Source organism: Typopeltis vanoorti, chromosome 1 (assembly GCF_054136105.1).
Source record: "Typopeltis vanoorti isolate ZY-2024b chromosome 1, IOZ_Tvanoo_1.0, whole genome shotgun sequence".
Taxonomy (NCBI): domain Eukaryota; kingdom Metazoa; phylum Arthropoda; class Arachnida; order Uropygi; family Thelyphonidae; genus Typopeltis; species Typopeltis vanoorti.
The window spans coordinates 104,349,385-104,355,384 of NC_143549.1; positions in this window are offsets into that span (position 1 = coordinate 104,349,385).

Below are 6,000 nucleotides of genomic sequence, written 5' to 3' on the forward strand. Positions count from 1 at the left end.
AGTTGCATTATACTGAAAATATCGAACAACTATTAGCCAAAAAAGTAATCCATCATAACTGCTGTAAATCCAAATTAGTTGTAACTGTTGATACAACGTATCGTAAGAGAAAGCAATTCACCAAAAATGAATGAAAATGCAGTTTCATCTAGCAAAGTCTGTGAAATCACAACCGCATCCATGTTCGATTCTAGTCGCTAAGTAGCGGAACTTGACAGCACAGGAATTAAAGATGAGGGCAGAAGAATTAAAGCAGAAAAGGGTAGAAATACATCATAGAACATAATTCATAGAACAGCTTACTTGAGGCTATCTGGGGTAAGATCGAGGTTAGCTGCTAAAAAAAAAAAAATCAGCTAACGCCTTTTTATTCCCGTATACGGGAGTAGGCGAGGCAATTTAGCCCTATGGCTCAAATGTGCCGCCATCTCGTGGTCCCTAACCCTAACACAATATATTTAATGTCTGAAATAATGTGGGTTCTACGGTCGATTTTCTTGAGTTTACGGGACAAAAAACCCGAGTTTCCGGGAGGAAAAACCTGCTTGCCCGGAACCGGCATAGCTGACGAATCAGACCTATGGCTGGGTCAGTTTTCCTGACTGTAATCCGTGTATGTTCACTGGACCGGTTTGCCTGCTTGCGGGATGAAAAACCCACATAAACTGTTGGAAAAAAGCCCTGCTGTCTACGCCCAAGACTGGCTAACTTGGCTATGGCTGAGGAAGATCCTTAAGCTGCTCGCGTCGTCGATGGGAATCGAACCTAGGACACTCCTTCCTCGGGCATATGGTTGCGAAGAGCATAGCCACTAGGCTAACCGCGCGGTCTAGTTGCTATAATAATCCCCATCACTGACCAATCTAGCTACTCTTCCTCCCCTTAAGGAAAGTAATTATTATTATTATTATTATTACCAACAGACTTCAATGGAGTCAAGAGCAGAGGTTACTCGTGCATAGGCACTGCAGAACCCTCAATTTTTCTGGATACATAAATATATTTATTAATTTATTTATATTTGCTTGTAAAATTTAATTTTATCATCAACAATCCTATACAATTCTCGTATTTTGTATAAAAAATAATGAAAATCCATCTGTAGAACTTAGGAGGACGGAGTACGCTTGCAGCACTGGTTTACCACAGTGTCATATTACTATGTGCGCAAGCATATGCACGTCATAGTGAGATGCGAGCTATTAGCTTAATGCGGTACTGTCCGTCTCGCAGTTCCACTGCTGTTCATATGCAGTTTGTGCCAGTAGTAGAGTGTTCATAGTGCTTATCATGTTTACTCCGTCTCTTTAACTATTTGGACATTACAATTAAAGACAACATTTGTTATATTTTTTATTTTAGAACATTATTGGAGTTATGATAATGGATTTTAAAAAAAAATCAACTAACGCCTTTTTATTCCCGTATACGGGAGTAGGCGAGGCCATTTAGCCCTATCTAACTTTTGGAGACTGAGGGCAGTTCAATCTCCACTGGTACCAATCAGAGATAGATGGCCCAAGGCTATCACTAATTAAGCGGTACGCAGTGAAGAGAGACGGCTCAACATGTGCCGTCATCTCGTGGTCCCTAACCCTAACACAATATATTTAATGTCTGAAATAATGTGGGTTCTATGGTCGATTTTCTTGAGTTTACAAGACGAAAAACCCGAGTTTCCGGGAGGAAAATCCCGCTTGCCCGTGCCAGAGATCGACTAACTCGGGAACTGGTCGAAAAAAGGCTTAGAAAAATTTCCTCTAGTCGCCGACTAGACTCGAAACCAAGTTTTCCTTCGTGCGGCCAAGCGCCGTAGTATGCAAACGCCACATCCACTGAGCTACACAGGCTCTTTTATTTTTTTAAAAATCAGCTAACGCCTTTTTATTCCCGTATACGGGAGTTTTTAAGAAATTTTGAATTATACCAAACTGTATAATTTTATCGATAATAAACAATATTTTTTCATGTTAAAATTTTTTTATAATTTTTACCATAATTTTATCCGAACAGGTATACACTGTACTTACAGTGGGTTTGTATATTTCTAAAGTTGCAGCACCCCACGATTTCAAACCACGAGCCACCACTGGTCAAGAGATTCATCACGGAAGGTCCCATTCTCACAACTTATCGTACCTAGACTTAAATGTATTTACTGTCCCTGCATTCACACCAGATTGTCAGGCCATGCATGCCAATTACCCACTATTCTCCATACCAAAAATCGACTCCGTGCTCACATCCACCATATACAGCTTCCAGGTATGGCCTCTTGTTCTCTCCCTCTATCCAAATGTTCAGTGAAAAATTTCGTCAAAGTTCAAAAGTTAATCTCGTGATTATTCTTTATCAACTTATACCTCTAGACCATGTCTCTCCCCTTTTGTTTCTTCTATTCACCAGGTTCTGTAATTTGCATTTTCTCAATCTGGCCTCATATTTTATATTCCAGTGATGACCAGAAACCAACGTAGTCAATCGTCTTTGGACCCTCTCCAACATCATCCTTTTGAAAACCTGACGAACCAGTCTGTGAACAGTAATCCATATGCGGCCAGATCAAAGTCTTGTACAACGGAATCAAAACATCTTTATTTCTACACGTCACACTGTTTTCTGCATCATTCCCATAATCAGCTGTCTCATACTCACATTTTCAGCAAAATGTCCACGAAATTTAAAGTCTCTATCAACCACAACTCCCAAATCCCACATTTCCTTCACCTCTTCCAAAATATCCCCACTAATCCTATAATCTACATCCCATCTTTGCTTCCCAAATTTTAAAACTTTGCACTTTGCAACGTTAAACTGACATCCCACACACACACTCGCCATTCAGACAATCTATTTAGGTCCCCTTCAACACTAAAACATCAGGTCTACTTCTCATAACTCTCCCGAACTTTACATCACCTGCAAACAACTGTATGCCACCATTTAAGCCCTTTTCAATGTCATTTAGTTATAAATTAAAAACGAACCCCTGGGGCATACCACTAGTAACTTTCTCTTCCTGAATATCACTCCTCATACACAACTTGTTGATACCTATCAGAAAGCCAATCTCCAATTCAATCCACTAATCTACTGTCCACCTCCTGTTACAATTCAACTATTAGTCTGTCATATGATGATCTATCGAACGCTTTTGCAAAATCTAAATGCACAATTGAATATGCATTACCTTTGTCCAATGTATTTGTCAATCAATCAATCAGCTAACGATTTTTATTCCCTTACACGGAGTAAGTGAGGCCTTTAAAACCTACCTAGCTTTAGGGGACTGAGTGGGCAGTTCAAACTCCACCGGCAGCCAATCAGATATAACTTGCCCATGTCCATCATGAATTATAGTCGCCACCGATGAAGAGACGGGCAAACAAGTGCTGCCTTCTCTTGGTACCTAACCCTAATAATATATGTTAATGACGGAAATAATGTGGGTTCTATAGTCGATTTTCTTGAGTTTATGGGATGAAACACCAGAGTTTCTGAGCGATTGCTAAAACATGATCTTCATTTAGCAAACCCATGCTGTCCATTAAATAAACTTCTATTGCTGTCTGCCAAGTTCTGAAACCTTGTCCTCATTAGCTTCTCCAACACCTTGACCATAACTCCAGACAAGTAAGTTGGCCTATAATTTAAAGCCTTTGTCTTTTGACCTCCTTTATGAAGCAGAACAATATTGCCATCTTTAGTTCCTCTTCAAAGCTTCATTCTTTTGGGACCTGGTCTAATCTAAAACTCATGTTAAAAATGTACATTAAAGATGCTGCTAACTCCCTGCAACATTCCATCAAGATACGAGGTGATATATGATCAAGTCACATGGCCACGTTGACATCAAGCTTAGTCAATTCCTCATATACCACCTGCTCACTCACAATCAGTGGTGACCTCCGCCAATTCCCACTGCTCTTAAGTTTACATTATGTTGCAATTACAAGTATGGAATTCTTTGATGAACTGCTCATTAAACACCTCTACTATATCTTCCTCAGTGTTTATCATTCTGCAATTATCACTGACCAACATCATCATCCCATAATCATTCTTCCTTCTACTTGCCACATGTTGAAAAAACTGCGTAATATTTCTTTTAGTGTCATTTTTTTAACTATTGCTCATACTGCACTTTTGCTTTCCTTGATAAGTGAGTCACGGTCCTTGCTTGCCCTTTGTACTCCTCATGTAACTGATTATCTCCACTCATCATGTGCTCTTCCACAGTGCCTTTTTCTTCCAGATTGCATGCTTCACCTCTTCAGTCATCCACTTTACACCTATCTTAATTAATCTCCTGGCCTTTGGAATACACTCAGTCATTTCTTCTGCCAGATATTTCCTGAGTAGAGACTAAGCAGCATTGATTTCCTTCCTATATAATTCCTCATTCCATGATATCGCTGCAAGGTTCCTCCTGAGTGTGCCATAATCACCTACCTTATAGTTCCACATATATTCTTCTCATAAAACTCCTAATATGGTTGGCCACCACCGAAATGATCTCATTTCATGGCCACTTTCACAAATGTGACACTTCATTTACAACAATATCTTTTGATGAGATAATCATATCTAAACACCCTCGATCGACGTGTGGCCCCTGTTACATGCTGATTAAGGTAGTTATCCCTTAACAATTCAAGAAATCCATTCTCTTTGGTTCCTGATGCTTTATCTTCATTCCTGCCGATATTGCCATAATGGAAATCACCCATAATGATCACTCACCCTTTTCTTATTAGCCAGATCAATTTGTGTAAACATTTCCTTCTCACTACCTTCCACATTACCAGATCTATATCAACACCCTAATAAACATTTCATCCTGTCCACCTCCACTTTACACCATACTGGCTAAAACACTGTAAAAAATTTTTCCTGACATTTCCACCCTAGATGTGCACAGCTCCTCTGCCATCATCAATAACACTCCTCCTTTTTTTGCATTGTTTTCACAAAAGACTACATATTCATTCATCTCTATTCCTTAGAATATTATCCTCATTCAACCATGTCTTACTTATACTAACAATTTTTGCGTGAATGAATTCTATCAATGCTACAATTTCATTCCCCTTGTTTAGAATACTTCCAGCATTTGTAAATGTATACACTAGCTCATTTCTGTTTCTACAACATGTATCACTAATCTGGACGTGACTCCTCTAAACTCTCCCCTATCTATTCCCGTCTATCATCACTGATACTACATCTCTCCACACAAAGTCTTAAATATCACCACCACATCTTGACTGTCTTAATCCTTTCTTGCACACTCACACATCCACTTCTGAAAACATTGTCTACACTTTTTACGCAGTGTTTCACCTCTCAACCCTAACCTTCTCCACTTCTTCCTTGTCCATTCTGTGTTCCTTCTCTTTTATTCTCTCCACTCGTGCCAATCACCTCTCTATTCGCAAATTGCTCACCTTATTCTCCTGCTCTTCCACAATACCTCTTGCTTTCTCAGGTCTTACATTCACTTCAGTCATTCTATCTTTCAGGAACAGATTCTCCAACTGACTCACACCAAACAGATTCAAATGTTGCCTCTCTCTTTTATACAGTTCTAACTGCTCCTCAAACACATTCCATACATTCATAAAATGAACTACGTTTTCCGCACTCAACTCTGCTATCAGAGCATTCAAAATCTTCGCTCGTCTTCTCAACTGATCAGTAATCTTGAACTTGGAATTTGCCAGACATGCAGAATTTTCTGTTAAGATTACAGATCATGCGATTGTGATAAGCTGAGGAGTCAGCTTTCAGCAGTGCCATGGCTCATGCATCTCAGGAGTAGTAATTAAGGTATTGGAGAAATTGGTGAAAGACAGAATTCAGAACTTGGCTAACAGGAATATAATACTCTATCAGGAACAACAACAACAAGGCTTTGTAAAAGTTAGTTCTTTCTTTAGTAATTGGTTTACTTTTTATAATAAGGGGATAGTGGAGTTGGATAAGTGAAATGGCTACTTA